The sequence below is a fragment of the Gavia stellata genome, chromosome 3 (assembly GCF_030936135.1).
Source record: "Gavia stellata isolate bGavSte3 chromosome 3, bGavSte3.hap2, whole genome shotgun sequence".
Taxonomy (NCBI): Eukaryota; Metazoa; Chordata; class Aves; order Gaviiformes; family Gaviidae; genus Gavia; species Gavia stellata.
This window is the reverse complement of record NC_082596.1, coordinates 85,248,740-85,268,827: the sequence shown is the minus strand read 5'-3', so window position 1 is coordinate 85,268,827 and position 20,088 is coordinate 85,248,740.

Here is a 20,088-nt window from a genome sequence, read left to right as displayed (position 1 = left end):
ACTTGTGCCTTCAATCCATTTTACATGATGTTTTTCAGACTTTCATGTTTCCTCAGCCATAAATCTGCTCAAGTTTTTAAAAGCCTATTAAAACATAATCAAATAAATACCATGAATCTGCTACAGGTGACTCAGCATAAGAGTGGAAAAGAGTCGTACAGTAATACAATTCGTCCAGCATAATACCTGTTTACAGTTCAAATCAATGTCTTCCACTGGACAATCAATACCACCTTACTCTGTTTATCACTACTTGTAAGCCTTTTGAATAATCCTAATTTTAAAGAGTCATTGCTGAAATTGCATAGCCATTGATTGTTTAAAGGTTACAGACAGCATGAACAAATTGAATTTTAGATTCAATTAAACCTGTTGAAAAATTGCAAATCACATTTTCTTAAGAAAGTTTCATATCAGTCTTTCAGATGAAATCAACTAGCATAGATCCACTACAACCACAGTATGTTTGCTAATTTAGATCAGTGGAAGATTTCATTTGTAGGATAAAGTACCTGCAAGATACAGAGGGGTTGTACCCTGTCCCCAGGTTGAAATGGTTGTCCCTTCTCATCTTCCCTTGACCTGAGCAGGGACCATAATAGGCAAAGCTGGATGCCATTATATATTCTCTGTCTCTCATATTGGATATCTTATACAGTAGAACCACACACTTGCTGTACCCCTTCTCCAGTACTTGCTGTACCCCCTTCCTCCAGTAAGCTTCAGAACCATATTAAAAGAATTTTAGGTGAATTTAAAAGTCCACTAAGGCTAGGTTTTCAAGAGAACAACTTCTGCACTTAGTGTCAGGTGTGATCATGCTGCAGCCACTCTCAGTAAAATGCTCATGGTCAGATATTTTTCAAAGACAACTGGTGACTTACATGGATGTCTCAGAAACAGAGAGACCTGTTAAGGTGTTGAGCTTTTTATTGAAAAATATGGCCTGTACATAAGCTGTAATAGATAGCACAGTTCAGGCTCACAATGTCACAGCAACTGAGAATTAGACGGGAAATTGTCTCTGTGTCTTCTCTCAGGCCATCTAAAAGTAGTGGCTTAGCTTACCACTGTCTTTTTTTCTGGACCAGATAGATGAACATCCTGTGTACCGAAGAGAAAACTAAACTCTTAAAATGTCAGCTGTTCAGTATCTGCACCGTTACTATAATTCTGTCTATAGTAACACTAGCTCTGCAAGCGTGTTTGTTTCCAAGGCTTTGATGCAGACTTTTTCTGGTCAAATGATAGAAATACTGACAGAATTCTTATAGTTCATTTGCATCTCCTAAGATAAGTTCATCATAATAATTCCAGACATGTCTTCCTTTTTCTCCTTTGCTCCCTTCTCTTTTGGGAATTACAGATATCCCTTGCTGTTGATTTGTATTTATTCTCAGTCAGTCTTATGCATTGCAGATAAATTTAAGTGGAAGCGTCACCTGGTTTGCTCACTGATGGTGCATGCAGCTAAAGATAGATTGCAATCAATAGAAAAACTTCTGTTACCTTTCCCAAATTGAAGGAAACAGCCCTGTTTTTATGTACATACTTATAGGTAGATTCCTGGTAAACCTATCCACTTGAATTTTGTTGATTTTAGATACTTTTGCAAGTCAGTCACATTTGCTACAAGGCTATCTTAACTTGTAAGCAATAGTCCTGTTTGGCAACTTGAATACCATGGGAGTCATGCCCAAAATACAGACATTTCTTAAACCATGTGAGTTTTATTGATAAGCACTTCACCTGTTTGCAACTAAAATTAATAAAACTGGAATGCCAGATAATACCTATCTGCTGTGCAGCAACAGTTTTTGATCAATACTATCAAGTGGTTTCCTAACACCTAAATTAGAAATGGGCCAGTCTTATCTGCAAGTGAAAAGTTGTGTTCTTCTACCCTTTTTGTGACAATCTAGCTTACACCATCTGTAAACTAATAATGTTTTTTGAACTTACCGAATTATTCCACAGGCAGTGATGGAGTTAGGAAAATCCAGCCGATCATTCTTCACAGTATTGCCTTTGTGGTAAAAGCTGCTGCTGAGGTGTGAAAGAACAGCCCCCTCTGAGAGAAATTTAATGGCTGATACACATAGATAAGAAGGGCCCTACCTTTCCACTTGTCTGCATCAAAGCAGCTACATGGCTCTTACTACCATAACTCATTCTGTTTGTAAAAATTGCATTGGAGACACCGCATAATCTTCTCTGGAGACATTGCATAATCTTCCCTGCTCTATCAACAACTTATGTTATCTTAGCCACAGTTATTTCACATCACTTCACTTTACAGGGTCTTCAACTATAAAAATATAATAACCTCTCATGCAAGGAAGGGGGAAAGGAGCTGTACAGAAGTTGTGTTGCCAAAGATATTAGAAGGCTTACTTTTTAGAGAAGAATACCTTTGAATTGGAACCTGCAGACATCGACACCTCCTTCTTTAGAAAGCACCTCAATATTCAGAGATGTAACATCTCTTACAAGGCTTCTAATAACAAAGACCAATGTGTCTTTATAATCACAACCCTGGTGGACATGGGACCAATATCAAACCAAAAACTTGTGATCTGAGCATCCCCAAATCTGTGCTTTCCAGCATCTGAATTTTCTATGTGGAGCTCCTGTTTAAAATGTATCAGAGTTTTTGGTACAGGAATATCTCAAACTACTGCAGGTTTGAAATTCAAATACAACTAAGCTAGTATGTCATCCATATATTCATTAGCCTATGCAAAGCTTCAGTTTTAGTTCAATATGTTTATTGACCTTTAATGACTTTATATAAGGATTTCTACATGGGAACTCAATTGCACGAAACTCAGATGTAATAGGAACAGCAGCTTTAGTTGAGGAACAATATAAAAATTAAAATCACTCAAATGACTTTAAATGCCCATGTATCAATTCTAGAACAAATATAAGTGCTGCCTTTCATTATATTCAGCAAGTTCAGAATGTATGTGATTCCTGTGCCTTGACAATACTTTCTAGTGTGTCAGTTCAACAAACCTGACTTAAGCTGAGTAATACTTGGTTGCATGTCATTCTCTGTCTCCTTTGAGACTTCTGATAGAAGCATGTCTCCATCTGCTTGCAGTTGTAGAGCTGGGCATAATAACTTTATATATCTATTTAGCCACTGAAAAAGGAAAAAAAGAAAAAGAGAAGCACACATTAATAATAAAACTCCTGGAAAATTAGTTCAGCCCTCTGAATACTTCTTTCCTAACCATTGATGGAAAAAATCTATGCTTATCTGTAATTTTGAAGGAGCACATCTTTCTTTACCTGTTCTGTATGATATTCTTCATAGATGCTAGAATATTACTAGCTTTGTATTTTACCCACCTCCATATATGCATTCAGGTATTTTATTGGCATATGCTTCTTGCATAGCAAAATAATTTAATGTTAAATAAAACATCATTTCAGTCTGTAACCCTGCCATGGAAGAAAGATTTTCTAAGTTCATTCAACTCTGCACTTTGCCAATCAGACATATTTACAAGTAATAATATCTAGTCCACAGTATTTTCATACTACTGAATCTGTGTATATAGGGCTTAGAACCTTGTATTGTTTACAATTTAAGCTAAGCATGAATACGAAATTACTTACATAGCACACAGCAGCTAGAGATCGATGAGTGGAATGTAAGGTTATAAAGCTCTGCTGTCAAGTTCCACAGTGCAAATTTACATGCCATCCCCAATGAGAATTTTTTACGCAAACATGCATTTCATCAAGTAAAATGTCTCAAATTGAATTTGAAGATAGGGAGACATTTACTCTCTTCCATTTTTGTGTGTGTAGTGAAGAAAATGAAATGGAAGGAATTAGAATGATTTAGAAAGCATTGCTTTTCACAGGGGACTGAAATTTCCCATTAACTGCAAGCAGTGCACATAGTGAATGCACATGAAAAATGTTTAAAGACTCAGCACAACTAAGTTTTTTCCTTTTTTTCCCCCTAATTATTCTAATCAGCACATCCTTGGCCACGGGGAGGGGAAGAGCATCTGGGTCATAATCAAGGAGGGATGAGACCACAGGCACAGGGAGTTTGCTTTTATTAATGATTTTTTCTGAAAGAAGCTATTTACTTCCAAAGTATGTAAGCACATAGTTAATTCCAGGTATCTAAAGCACTTGATTACATTTTCAGTAAAACTACTTCCAACAATTCATACAAGAGCCTTAGCTTTGTTATGAAAGTACCTTCATATCTATCAACTGAAATGGAGTCGAATACTTTTCGAAAAAACAGTTGCCTGACGTTAACTACTAGTTGACCACCAGGAGACACTGTTGCTCCATAGAGATGAAAGAAGAGGTTGTGGCAATAAATGATTAGCGGTAGTACATTTAACAGTCACTCTTATCTTCCAGGTCATTCTCCACTATTCATAAAACTTACATTGACCTAGATGAAGTCTGGATTTTTTTCTGGGTGTGCAGCAAATGCATAATCTAATACTTTTCACTGTCAGAAATTGCAAAAAAAGGGGAAAATTTGGAATCTAGAATTCTTGGTGAAAGGATAAAAGGGAAATATATTCTTGTTTTGTAATATGTAAGGAAACAAAATCAAGATTTTAGAACAAAAATTTGAAATTTCAAAATACATTAACATTTGCATTTCTTGTTTCAACTTTAAATCATATACAATTTGGAAAATGGTTTTGAATTGGTATTTTAATTAGCACAGTATTAGATTTTCCCAGAAAACATTGTAACGACTATTTTTCATAAGTAATAATTTGGTTTATTAATTTATAATGCCATATTTTAGTTGTTATTTAAGTATTAAATGAAACACAAATATATATTAAAGCATTAAATATGTTTTAAAAACTTTCTTATTACATAAACATGTAACATAGGCATAATATATAACAAAACCCCCATAAAATATAATATAATACAATATAAATATGTACTATAATATACAGCTAGAATATAGTATATTTTGTATATTACATGCTGTCTATATATTGTACATAATAATATAATGTACACTACATTTAAATAAAATCAATAACATGGCATATATAATATATAACAATATATATAATATATACATGCACACATATATACATATATACACATACATATATTTATATATAATACATATATTTATATGCATTTTACTATGAAATAACTAATAATAGTGTCACATGATGTAGTCAGATATCGTGTATAACTCTATAAAAAAACCTAAGACCTTAAGTCGGAAATGAAATATATTACCCGTTAACAAAGTAACCCAGTTCAATACAAAGAAAACAGGATTTTTCAGCCATTTCAAAAGCAGTCATTTCGATACCTTTATTTTTAAAATTCAGATCTAATTAATGTTACATAAACTATAACACTAATTTAAGTTTTATGTAATATTTTCATAAGTATATGCAATATTTGCACAAGTATGCATACATTTATGTCTAAAAGGTATATTTTAATCTAATTGGCATTTTCAGATAATTTTTGTTCACTTTCTGTAAAAAAATCTAGTTTTCATTTGGCCACTGTGCATTATGCACGGATTGTAAAATATCCATAATATCTATATAAATTCTGTTTATATACATATGAAGACTTAGTTGTAATGCTGCAGAGCTGTGAAAGGTCCTAAACACATATGCAGAAAAGGATTTTTGAGTTTAAATTGTCTCAGTAAAAGCCTCAAAACTCCCACCAAGCTCTCACCTAGTACCTACAATCTCAACCGAGAAACTTTCTCAGGCAGCTATGGCTTCTGTTCTCTGCATGTCTAGAACTGCCTCAGTTTGATCATCCTTGGTCAACTTCATATCATTTTCACGTCTGACCCTAGTTCAAGGCACAGACCTTCAGGATGAAACTGCAGAGAAGAGTACAGCTCAAAGATGATGAGGTTTTTCTCCTTTGTGCAATAATCTCCTCATTCAAGTATCCATGTTGAGGAGTTGAGAGTTCAACACTTTCTTTTTCATTAGGAAGATTATGTATATGTGTACATGTACATAAAATATGTGCATGTATGTTATATGTACACATGCATACTTTATATAAAGCATTAAAATATTTGTTAGAGTTTATTTGCAGTAAAAAAGGGGAATTCTGAAACAAATTTTTTGCAGCTGCCTGTGACCTCTGTCTGACAAGTCTTTCTGCATGCAGGAAGCTATAAGCCATCCTGTTGAATTCAAGACCTTTCTAAGAACAAGAAAAAGCCTTTAGCAGGACATAACAAAGAGAATGATCTTCTCACTTCATCAGCTAGTCAAAGACAATAATTGGTCCTTCGTAATTTTGTAGCACAGCTGTATTTTATAATTCAAAGTTTTATAATAATATATGTATATATACATAAGTCATTTTTTTGTGGAAATAAATGCCATATTCAAATCTTTTCCTGATTTAATTTATTATGAGTGTTCAGGTTTACTTTTGGTTATATTATTTTATTCATTGCTGTTTTAAGATGGGTTACATAGTTGTATCATCAGATGATATGCATTTAATTATCTGTGATACAGAGAATGATTTTAATTTCAAAACTGAGAACAATAAAAGTATTTAATAGTTTTGAGATCGATAAAACCGATCAGCTCTTATTTTAAATTAAAATTCTATTTTAAATGGTAGGATTTCTACTCTTCATTAAATGCAGGAGAATCCAGCAGCTGTAAAAACGTGAGTTTGAACATACCTACTTTATCACTGAGAAGGGAAGTCATACTATGGGCTGTAAATCAGTGATTGATTTGGGGATTGATTTACAGCCAGTGACTGTAATAATATTCAAAATAAGGCTGTTTTCTAGAATACTGTAGCAAAAAATCCCAAGAGGTAGAATTGGTCACCTAGAAACTTGACCTCATACAAAAAAGGACCTAAAGCTATCTATTTTACCCAACAAATGTTTAAGGATAGCTTTCCCATCACCTATGAGAACCTACACATTTAAGATAAGAAAAGATTTGAAACTTTAGCAGAGAAAAGCAGAACAAAATACTCTAGATAAGTTCAAATGAGAAATAAGTGTGAATTATTAGCAGCTGGAGTATTTTACCATGACTGTGAGGGATATTCCATCCTTTGAAGTGTTTGAACCAAGATTAAGGGTCTGCCTGAATGACACCTACTCTTGCTTAGGCAGGAATTACAGGTCTGATGCCAGAATTCATTAATGAAATTCTGTGGCCTGTTGGATGGGATGATCACAACAGTCCTCTCTGGTTTCAAAATTCTGTGAAAATAATGGGAATAATACATAGAATAGTATAGAATCAAACAGAGACAAAAAAATTATGAACTCTTTGCTGTTTTATTATTTTCAACCATGCATTTGAATTGATTGTGTCTGGAATGGAGCTGTTTCCTAACAATCCAGAGCTGCCCTTTCTAATTATTTTTTAAGTCAGTCATTTAGGGAAGAAAGCCAAATTCTTTGTGATTCAGTCCACCTGACCTTTTTTAGAAGTACGTTTTCTGAGAAAATGCCATTCTGAACTGATAGTGCCTCATTCAGAGTCTTGGTCTTAAATAAAATTGATCCAGAAAATAAATAAGATAAATAGTGTTAATAAAGGCCCAAATGGCATGACATCTTAAGGTTTGGAAGCTGAAGTGCTGTTGCCTATTGATCTTTGCTAGTGATAGCAAAACATAAAAAATTAAACAGAATAACCTTCTACAGTCTTTAGCTAGGGCACAGAAATTGAACAAACAATTACCATTGAGGCTGGAGCACATCCTTCAAACACTATACTCACTTTCATGGTGCCTGAATGTAGCCCTTGTGGTTCAGTAATGAAAATTTTGAAGCCAGGAAAAGCAAAAATTTTAGTAAGTGCTATAGTAGTTTCTCAAACTGCTGTTAAAACATGCCAAATCACCCATTTTCTGCTTGGGCTGCTCTTTTTTCTGCCATCTGCATCGACTATGCTTGGCTATGCAGGAGGACCTGTCTGACCCTTTTCCATCTGTAAAAGTTTGGATATGAAAAGTCTGAGCTCCTGAATAACTGCACAAGGTCCCTGCAGTTTCTAACATTTGACCCAGCCCTTTCAAACTTATCTCCTACATTCCTTAGTTCCCGGAGCTAGCTGATATTCAAAACATTGTATAACATTACTGCTTGTCCTGCCTTTTGACAAAATTAAAGATTTTAAGTACATAAATTTGCTGTATATGCTACTGACATGTCTCAATCGAAAGCATATCTTGGCTTTTACTCCCCATCCATATGCTGAAGAAATCGGTTGTATTCAGAGACTTTCTCCCTTCCTTTTTTTCTTTTTTTTTCCTTTTTTACTATTGTAGATATTGATACATCTGGTATAGATCCAACAGAATTATTTTGCTGAAGGAAGAATGAACCTGCATAACTTTGTTTACCATTTCTCAAAGAGCAGTATGGTCAATGGAGGAAGTAAAATAATAGGATATATAAGCAACGCAATGAGCCATATAGAAAAATGAAGAGCTTGAAGAATGTCTTACCCAAAGACAGCCAAAGGTCTGAGACTGCCTGTATTAGAAAAATGAAGAGAGGCTATTAAGTAAAATAGTATAAAGAAACTAGACTGGGAATATCTGTTAACTGATAACTGAACTGCTGTATCTCTAATTTAATTTTGAAGATGACTATGAAACTTGACAAGACTTCTAATGTCATTTGGTATTAATAGAGACCTCAAGAGTATTCTGTGTTCAAAAGAATTTCTGGATTCTGTGTTTTTGGGTAAAATGAAGGTCCAGTTATTTGAGAATAGGTCTAGAAGTATGTGAAAACAGATTAACAAACGGCTATTCACTTTAGCTGTATTACATCTTCTTTTATCACTGCTGTTTGGTAGTGGCCTGTTGGCCTCAGCCAGAAACATGATGTTGGCGTAAACTATTCTGAGGCTTGTTACCTTGGGATGGCAACATCTATGACCTTAATAGAGGCATTTTTTACATACTGTAAGTTTTTAATTTAAAAAAACAACTGTGGAAAATAGAAATATTATGTAAAAAGTATCAGTTTAATTTAAAAGTTCACTGGTGACTGAGAAGTCAGTTTTGACAGAATACTTTCAAACCAACTTTATACACAGGCTTTCTTGCATGCATGCGTACATGCTGTATATGGCACAAAATGGTGAGTTCATACCTCAGCTGTCTCAGGTTTCTATGTCCATCAGTCATCTAACTTTACAATGGTGTGAATGTTAATAAGACTTACTAGCAAGGAGTAAGCACTACTCACACAAAAAAGCACTATAGGTTATATTGGAATATTATTTTGCTTGTGTTAATGTTTCTTGCTTGCTTCACTGGAACAGTTCTGAGAAGCATATTTTAAAAATACAATTAATTAAAAGTTTTCTGTGTAAAAAAACCCACTACATTTATTTAAACCTCTCACAATAATGAATAATATTTTAAAATATCAACATTGCATTGTCTTATTGTGTCTCAGCCATGTGTTTTAAGTGACTTTCTGATTAGGGATACTAATTTTCTGTGTTTATTCTAAAGCATGTAGTTTCTATAATTTGAATACAAAGGTGATAAAATAATTTTAATGCAAAATTACCCTTTTTTTTAGGGAAGGCTGATTAGTCAAGCACACAGTTGCAATTTTTCCATTTCCTTCTCTATATTTTTCCAGGATCATTGACTATCCATAACAAAATAAATACACTATATTCCCACTAGCTTAGAAGAGGACACCATATTCTCAAAATTGTACTTTTTTATTTCCTACTTATCAAGTTATTTCTTTCAGATCCCCTCAGAACTTACAATTTCTTTTCCTTCCAATACTTCACTGTTCTCTCCACTTTACAGATGTGCTTTTCATAGGAAAGAGAGGCTAGTTTCAAAGTCACAGAGAAATCTGTTCTGCAGCCAGAACCTCCCTCAACTCGATCCATAGCTTGTACCTTCAGAGTTGGTCTTCATACAGGTTAAGCTTGAATTAAGATCTGGTACTTCTGGAAATCCTGTCAATTCCTACATTCGTCTTTAGGTACCAGAAATCCAAAGTCAGTCCCTGACAGAGGAAGTCTGTGGCACAATAAGGATACCCGGACTCCTGATTTCTAGGTCAGTACTCAATACACTGTTTCTCAAATGATGCAGCTCTAAAACCAGGAACCATGTATTTCATCACTGAGTATTTAATCTATAGAATATATATTTACTGAAGTAGCTTCAGCAAACTTGGATATTATCAGACCAAGTCAGAAGAATCCTCGGAAGACACACAAAAAAATGTTTGGGTAAGTATCCTCATTCTACTCCTTTGGCAAATGATAAAGCCAGTACTTTCTACCCTCAATGTTGCTATCACATTGAGATCTTAATACAGGAAGCTAAAATCTTATCTAAAGAGTTATACTTTAAAAAATACTGTATTGCTACAGCAGATACAAAAATATTATACTATTTTCACAGGAATAATAAAAGCTGGGAACACTTACCCGTGTGACTGTCCTACAAGATATGAAGACAAAAAACTTTCCTGGCATATCTAATTCCATATGCCTTGAAATATTTTCATGCAAACATGCAAAAGAAGTCTTATGGAAAGAGTAAGTGCTACAGTCTGTTGGCTGTCTTCCCATGCAGTAGGGTGAATTTTATTATCTATCAATATATGTTATATATGATTTTTGGTGATGATCAAATTTACCTACTGTCACCAATAAGTTTTAGGAAGCTGTTATTTTTTGAAAAATTTGTTCATCATTTTTCAAAAAGCCAGATTATTCCCACTGTAATTCCCAACAGTTTCCTCCCCCCTACCTTGGCCCTGGCCTGACTTGTCTGCAGGACAGTATGCCTCACACATAAAAAAGTGCGCATTAAAAACATTCCAGTGATCTAACTAATCTAATAAACATTTATATGCTTGTGTGCAACTCTTTTGCTATGAGGACAGACCGTCAATATTTGCAGGTTAATTTTTGTTACTAAACAGTTGATGGCAGAAGCAGTAGATTGTGTTATTCTGAACAGAGTGCATCAACAAGCTTCTGTGTATTAAGTCCCTCTTTGCCTTTGTTTGGGTTTCCCAATACCGCTGGAAGCCATTGTCAGAGATTCTGTGCACTTTTCCCTGCTCCCCTCATGCCTGCAGCAAAAGCATGTCACAATGCTTTGTTAAATTTACCATCTGTAATTTCAGAACCTCAGTTATATCTAAGCCAGCTATCTGCAATTCACAATAATTGTTTAATATGTCATAATTTTCAGCATTCAAGCATTCTTTTTCACTTGGAAATGCAGAGGGGAAGATTCATAATGGCACTGAGATTTCCTGCTAAATTTCCCATCTGGTGATCCTCTCTCACTGGCACCACAAAATTCTGGATTTCCATCCATTTGCAGCTGTGGCTCTTGCCCCTGTGAGATCCGAGTTGCACCTGGCTAAGCAGCCTTTTAGAAAATTCTACAAATAATGCAATATGTCATTTTAAATGGTGACAACTCCTTTTGCATTAAGAGGTAACAGCAGGCAGCTGGAAACTTGCTGGCACATCCTATACAAGGCACTTCCCAAATCAGAGTATTTCCATCCTATTTAAGTAGATTTATTGATTTGCTAAAGGCTACTGAACAGATCCATTTTGGAGGGGAGGAAGCATCTTTAGTGGCATCCACGGGCCAATAACACAACTTAAAGCAGCTGTTCTTAAGCTGCATTAAAGCCAGGACAAGCCCTCCTAATTAGGCAGCTCCTTCTCTGCCTAATGCCTGTGCCATGCAGATATGCACTGCAAGAATGAAGAGTTGCTGCTCTTCATGCTCGGTGTTTGCTGGAAGCATTTGTATACATCTTGCTTATTGGTTTACGATGAAGGCATTTCCTGGCCCTGCTTTTTGTGACTGTTACTTATAAAAAGCAGCCGTGGAAGCCGATAGACAGAACAGCAGGCGCAGCCCCAAGAGACCAAGATCCTATTTCTTGTCCTGCCAGCAGCTTGCCAGGAAACCCTGGAGAAGTCAATCCCTTCCACTAGCAGAATTCCCCCTTCTCTAAAGCCTGATTCTTTCCTTCATTCAAACCACATTTTATCTAAATCCATTAATCTCAGAATCAAAACACTGAACAGTGCTGAAAATGACAAGACAGAATTAAATCACAGTTGAAGATAAAACTGACAAAAGGAAGCTGTAACTCTATTTACTGTTATTGAGGGTTGTTGCATATCACCTGGGGACCATTTCCACTTTTTGTGCCAGACAGAGAGATATTTATTTTGTTGTGAATATTTGGTTTAACAATTTACTTCTGAATTCTCAGAAGAAAAACTTGCTGGAGACAATTTCATCTCTGGAAAAGTCTCACAACGACTCTTCAGCGGTTTCAAGACAATATGCTTGGCAATTAATAACTGACTGCAGCATGTCCAGATTTCCCAGGTCACAGTTACAGGCAAAAACTTTTGAAACATGCTGCCATACTGTGACACACCAATGATTAAATCAGGAAGGGAATGGGGCCGCTAAAGAATCTGTACAATTTCAAGTGGTAGCACTTGAATGTAACTTAGACAATGACAGGTTGTTGGTTAGACTATCCTACTCCCTACCAAAAAATCTGCCAAAGGCAAATATGGACTTGTAGTCACCTGATTGGGGGTTTTTTTGCTGTTGTTTTATTTTAATGTTTGCTGTTTTTTTTTCCCTTGAAGGTCTGCTACAAATAGTAGAAGCTGTCATTCTGTTTGATTTTCATCTTCCCTGAAAAACTTTTGTGCTTCCGCAATGTAAAATTGACCCAACACAAGAGACTTTCTACATCTTCTTACAAGACACGGAAGAGGCATTAAACTTTGGCATAGTTTGGTCTGCACTGAAATTGTTACAATTATTAAGACAATTAATTTTTTTAGTTTTATAAGGATTTCCAGTCCGTCACCTTCAGTGTTTATGTATAAAAACGCATGGGAGTGGTCACATTTCATGTACATGCAGTCAGGAGCTGTTAAAACTCCATAGCCATCTCTGAAGACAAATGTATTATCAACTCCGGCCTTTAACTAACCCCCTTTTCCTGAAAGAAAAGGGGATTGCAGCTGTCAGGGCTCTGGTGCATGGTGGGGCCCCAGCATGCCCCACTGCCTGGGGCCTGCCCCCCACACTGTCCCCAGCCCAGCCTGGCCACGCTCCGTGGTGGGACCCAGGCTATGGCTGCCAGACAGGAGCTCACCCACAGCACTTCCCAGTACCCCTAAGGCTGATGCATTTCCTACAGTGCAGGCAAAACCGATCCCACCGAGTTAAGATCTGGTTTAGGGCCCGGGACAAGTGGGGAGTGTGCGTTTCCAGTGTTGGCTGGCAGGTCTTGTGCAGGCTCCCTGAGTGAGATGCTTCAATAACCCCATGTACCCTTGGCTTTGGCCAACCACAAAATATGCACAGTGCTTTGTGTCTCTGAAGTAGGAAAGAAGGCAAGAGGATTAGTAAATCTGGATCTCACTGTAACCAATTTGAGTTTGCATAAGAAAAATATTTACTAAAGCTATCTATAGCTGAGGCAAGGGAAAACAAACAAGTCCCACTTGGCGTTCAGAACATTTGTTGGAAACCACTGTGAAAACCAAAAGGTGCTCAGAAATTAATATTCTGTCACATACTGGTACTATTTTACATAAATTACGTTGAAGGAAGAACAGGGACTACGATACCCTGTGTTTTAAGGTCAGCCTAGAATTAAGCAGTTATGGCATATATGTGAGACTCTGAAACAGCCACAGCTCAAACTTTTCAATGGCCTACACACCACATTTAAATTAATAATTTCTGTGTCAGATGCTTCATATTTATATAATATTAGGTTTGCATTCTTGAGATTTAAATATGAAGTTACGTGATAAAGATTTAGAACCTCTAAAACTGGGTGCATGCAGCCAATCTGAGACATCCCACAGACATTTGAAATTTCAGAGGGGCAGACATCAGTGTTTTTTGAAAACAGGTTCCACCACACACACACACACACACACTTTACTGGGGTATTTAATGCAGTCTTTGTAGCAGCTTCTCTTAGAAGAGTTGGTTGACTGCCAAAAACATTTGAACAGCTGGAAAATATGTACATGAAATAGGCAAAGGTTACATATTTTTTCCTATCCATTTATACGCTGGCAAGAACTGAAAATTTCATTTCAGGTATGAAGGTTTTTCACAGATTTTGAACAAACTGCTCGTAGTATGAATGACCCAAAGACCTGGTTTATAAAAAACTTTTTTTTTTCCCCCTCCTAGAGAAGAAAAAGGCTACTTGGAAAGACTGCAAGAGACTTGTTAACACATGGTTGGATTTGTGCACTTGAGCTCTGAAAGGAGAGAAAAATCAATTAGCAAGAGAATGTGTATCTTTTTTGTCACTTTCACATATAAAAGTCTAAAGAGAACACAAACTTTGACATTGAAGTATACTGTGAACACAGAAATTGTAGATTCTGTAAGATACGGCTGGAAGGACAGAAAACTCTACTGGGAGATTTACTGGCTGTCTGCCATACTCTGAATAGCTGCCTGTCAATGCCACATGTGGCATCTTTCAGATAGCATATTCTTTCAAGCAAGTCCATAAAGGTGGCAGATATCAAGAAAGAGTGTAAAAGAGTGCTTGTGTTAATGCTTGAGAGCATTTATATTAAAAGCTTAAAAAAAGAATACTCCAAAGCATTGCTTCTGTAGGTAGCAACACAAAATGATCACATTCACTCCATTCCCCCTTAACCAGCTGTGATTTGTATTTTGAACCCAGGAAACCCACATATTTATGTCCCTCGGTGTTTGAAAGAATTGTAGTTTCCTACCATGCAAACTGAATTATGGAGTTGCAAGAGTCCCTTCCCATGAAAGGGTTTCTAATTCTCTATTTCTATCTGTGGTCCTGGTTATGTTTTCAACCCTTTTCACTGTAGACCTACAAGCTATAAAATTAATTTATGGTCTTTGAAGGAAGGGGAACAGCAATAGTTCAAAAGAATTAGATGCTGTCTGAGACATAACAATATGCTTACAATTCCTCTCTCCATCTTATTCCCTCCTTAAGGATGGTCACCGTTGCACTATCGTTAAATAGTAACTTGTGATGAATATGGTCAACCTAAAAGATGAATAAGAATTTAAATTTTCTCTTTGGAAGCTAAATGTCTTTTTACTTAACATAATAGGTGACTGTATCTCCATTACAGTCCCTTTAAGTTACCAAAATTCAAGTGAGAAAATTGACCATGGATTTGTGCAGGAGAAATCATTGTACTGTTAGCCATCACTGTATTTTTACTATCTCTATCATATTAGAGAATAGTGGAAATTTATGGATATTTACATAAACTGGAAAAAGCAGAAGCAAGGATTTGGGAAAAAAGCAAATAAAATAAAATAATAAACAACATTTACAGGAGTAAAGCCAGAGTCCCCACTAAAACTTAAAAATAAAAATAATCAGAGGAAGAGGCAGGTCTCTTCTTAAACCTTTTAAATGAATCTGAAACCAGCAATGTACACAGTATTGAGCCTGTATAACTAGCTGATGTTATCATTGCTCCAATCATCCTTTCCTGTCTTTTTCTTATCCATTGGAGTGCTATATATATCACTCCTACACTCAGGCATCTGCAGAGGTCTTTGCAGGAGTGAGGGGTTAGATTCTTGAATCTTCCAGGACTGAAACCCTCCTGTGCATGGTGTGTAATGCCGCTCACTCCTGACTGAGGCCACTGGATCCACCATCACATATATATCTATCTTGAAAGAAAATGCTTAACACATTAGAGCAGATAAGAAGCCATGCTGTTGTTAAAGTGCAGACATAGAGCTTTTTTCAGCTAACACTGCTAAATCAACTAGCAGCTATATATTTAAAGAGGCTATAGCTTCTAAATCATCTTCTGTGAATGGTAATACCAGAAGAGCAAAATACACTGCAGAGGCAATTGTAGGCAGTCCATATCTAGAACAGAAATTCACAAATGTCCAGAGCAGACAGGGCTGAAAGTGCACCATAAGGCATATGTTATTCCTGGAGTGCCTGGGGACTTTGAAACATACCCAAACTGCAAACCTTTTACAATATGGTCTCCTCTAAATTATACTTTGTTTTCATTCCAAAGACTGTCTGTGCATCTCTTTCACATCTTTAATGAAATACCGATCTTTGTGTTTATGTCCACAAAGTGAGTTCAGACTGTTTTCCTTCTCATCTCTTACTGACTAGGTAGCTTGGGTATTCTTTTGCTTCTTCTAAATGTAAATAATAATCTGTATTTTTCCTTCGTGAATTCTTTCTTATTTGTTTTTATGCTACCAATGCACCTGCAACTCCCCAGGGAGCAAGTGCATTTGATAAACAGGGTCAGATGCCTTCAGGCTTGCTGGTTATTTTGTCAGAGAATACAGTATCTGCTTCTTGGCACCATGTGTTCCATCTATATATTTCCATTGTCAGTGCTTGAACTTTGTCTGCAGGATACTTTAGGTGATCTATGTGAAAACAAACTCTAACAAGATAAAGGAAGAATAACAAAAAGAAGCTGGTGGATTAAGAAGGACCCCACAGTACAGAAGTACATGTTAATTTAGCCCATCATTAGAATAAGCTTGCCTAGCCATCCATGGCCAACGTAGTATTAAAGAATAAATAAATAAAATGTTAGTGTCTCCAAAAGAGAGAAGGAGGACTTAGGCTTATGAAGACTCTCTGATTTTCTGGGTTGGCCCCGACTAGACCCTGTGCCTGCATCAGTGTGATTAATCTAGGGACAAGATAAGGAGTGTAACAAAGGTGAGTTTCAGCCATGGTACTATATATCCCCTGTGCTGGGATGAGAACATAAGGTGTTAGTCACGAACTGGCTGTGGAAGCCACTGACCACCAGCACAGCTACCCAGATTTCCTTAGCAGCACAAGTTCAGCTCTTTGGTACTACTCCATCCCTAAATAAGCCAAGTCTTTCCTACAAACTCGTATTTTCTTCTGCTCTCTAGAAATGTCCTTTATAGCTAAAAGTCAGTGGTATTTTGGCTATACAGTTTGTTATAAAAATAATTGTAAATTAAACCATGTAGCATTCCTTAAAACCATTAAAAGACAGTTCTGGGAATCCCAGAGATGGGAACAGCAGAAATGTAATTGATATATATAGAATGTGTACAACAGACTGCACACCTTAAAGCTAACTCTGTTATTCACTTCACTTCACTTCAATATTAGATATTTGCGTATTCCTTAGCTCTTGAGAAGGACAAAACCGATCAAGTAATACTATTTAATAACAAATTGTGTACTACTAATACAAAAATTCTTGTTGATCAAACCCTGAGGCAACACTTTTCATTCTGTTCTCAGTAAAAATTAGAGTAAAATGTATAGATGCACTTGGGAGTTAGTTGAAATAAAAATGAAATTAGTAATGACCTGGGAAATTAGTGAAGGTCATTGAGGAGATGAAATATCCTACAGAAAAGAACCATATTATTACCCTTATTATTTATTTAAACAGTACAATAATTACTGAGTAATTAATTCAAATTATTTTCCCTTATTATTAGAGGAGAGTCATATTCAGGAAGAGCTTTGTTTAACAATATTCTGTTTGAAATTCTTATTAATTTGCTACTGGGCTAAATTATATCTTCTGGCTGAAACACCATATATTCTATCAAGAGGGAGGCCATGCTACATAGTCCATTTCTGCCTTGTTTCCAGAGTTTGGTTGTATATAAATAAGCAATGCTACTGAGCCTTTCTGTAATAACAATGCAATGTCTTTCCTGAATCTGTTGTTTCTGTGTAATGTTTTTTACACATTGTACAGAAATTCTACACAAAAGAAGGAAGGCAAAAAAGAAAAAAAACATTGACAGACGATCATTATATAAACAGTTATTGCAAATAGATTGGGAAAGTAAGTTCAGTATCAGCTCTTGGAAAAACTGTTGCTGATTTATAGATGTAGCAAGGAATTGCAATAGTGAAAATAAAAATAAGAAGAAGTAATAACCATAAACCAATTTCTTCATTCTCTTTACTTAAAATATTCTGTTGTACTCACAATTTTAAGTGTCTTGCTATATTTATAATGTGTTTCTTTTTGCCATGAAGTTCCTCCAAATACCAGCTGACTGCATGTTTTTACACTCTGCCAAAAACAGCAACTTTATTTGGTTCTTTATATATTTCTCCTGGGAAGTAATGTGTCTTGGGTGTTCCTCATTTAAGAAGCTGTCCATATAACTCATAGCTGTGGCTTCACAGATTAGATTCAGTGACTGCTTTTTAAAAAGCATTAAGTCTTACCCTATGAAACTGTCCTAAAGTTAGCTACAACAGCCTATATTTCAACACATAAAAAAAGTAACAAGGTTTCCAGAACTGTTGCAAACTTGTAGCTTTTGTTTATTTCTAAAGCAGCTGCAGGTGCCCTGAATTGAAAGTAATCATATATATGGTTAAATATGATTAGAAATATAAACAGAAAAATCATAAAGTCTGAAAACTAGTGTGATGGGTTGACCTTGGCTAGATGCCAGGTGCCCATCAAGCCGCTCTATCACTCCCCTTCCTCAAGTGAACAGGGGGAGAGAAAAATATGATGAAGAGCTCGTTGGTCGAGATAAAGGCAAGGAGAGATCACTCACCAATTAACATCACGGGCAAAACAGACTTGACTCAGGGAAATTAATTTAATTTATTGCCAATCAGATCAGAGTAGGGTAATGAGAAAATAAACGCAGAACTTAAGACACCTTCCCCCCACCCCTCCCTTCTTCCTGGGCTCAACTTCACTCCCAATTCCTCTACCTCCTCCCCTCGAGCTGCACAGGGGGATGGGGAATGGGGGTTGCGAACAGTTCATCACACCTTGTGTCTGCTGCTCCTTCCTCCTCACGCCCTTCCCCTGCTCCAGCATGGGGTCCCACCCACAGGAGACAGTCCTCCATGAACTTCTCCAATGTGGGTCCTTCCCATGGGATGCAGTTCTTCAAGAAAGGACTGCTCCAGCATGGGTCCCCCATGGGGTCACAAGTCCCACCAGCAAACCTACTCCAGTAATTCTTTTACAAACTGAGGATAAAATGCAACATCTTAAAAATAGTTTTGTTGCAAATACTCCCTTTATCTTGAAAATACAGAATTTGTTATTCTGACTACAGTTACTTCTTATAGTTGATCAGAGTTTTCTTTACCCCAATAGGCTCAATGACCTAAGCCTGAGAGTTTTGAATTGAAAGAATAGGTTTTGTTCCTTTAAAAACTTAATTTAATGATGAAAAAATTCAAGACTTTTGTGTCAACATCAATTGGACAGATTTGTCAAAATGTAACCATTTATACCAACAATTAGTTTCAGTGAATTAGCATCGCTGAAAAGGGAGCAGGTTGTCTGAAAATTTCCCACCAAACATTTTTTCAGAGCACAACCAGCAGGCTATAGTTGCTATTGTGTGCAGTTAGGGCTAAGTACAATGACAACTAATCTATCATATTCTAACTTAATGTCATCTAAAAAAAAATACTACAAAGTAGTTCTAAAAAGCCTGTACGGACACTAAAGTCTAGTGGTTGTTCCTTGATTAAAAAAAAAAAAAAAAAGGGACAGAAGACATCACTAACTCCACAGGTGCATCTCCAAAATCATCATTTCAATAAATTATTTTGTTCTTGCTTCTTGTAGTCTACCCAGTATCAAAAACACCACTAAAGTGATCCAAGTAACTACCTGTTTCTTTGCACCATGTGGAGCAAAGACTGTGGTATTTTTTTTCTCCCTTTCCCCAAATTAAATATGGTGGGTGGGGGAGGGTGTGTGTGTGTGTGGAGTGGGGAAGAGAAGAATGGAAATAAACTATAAAGTTGTCCTCAAATAATTTAATGAAAATGTTCTATGAGGACTGAATGTCTTGACTTATTTTACAACGTCCAATTATGGCAAGATGGGAAAATAAAATTCATCTTCCTAAACTTGTGAAATTGCTGGCATAGGGTACAGAGCAGAGCTAACACTAGCAATATGGAAGTCTTTATATTGAATCTCAGTTGCCATAGATATTCTTGCTCCTTTTCTTCTTTTCCAG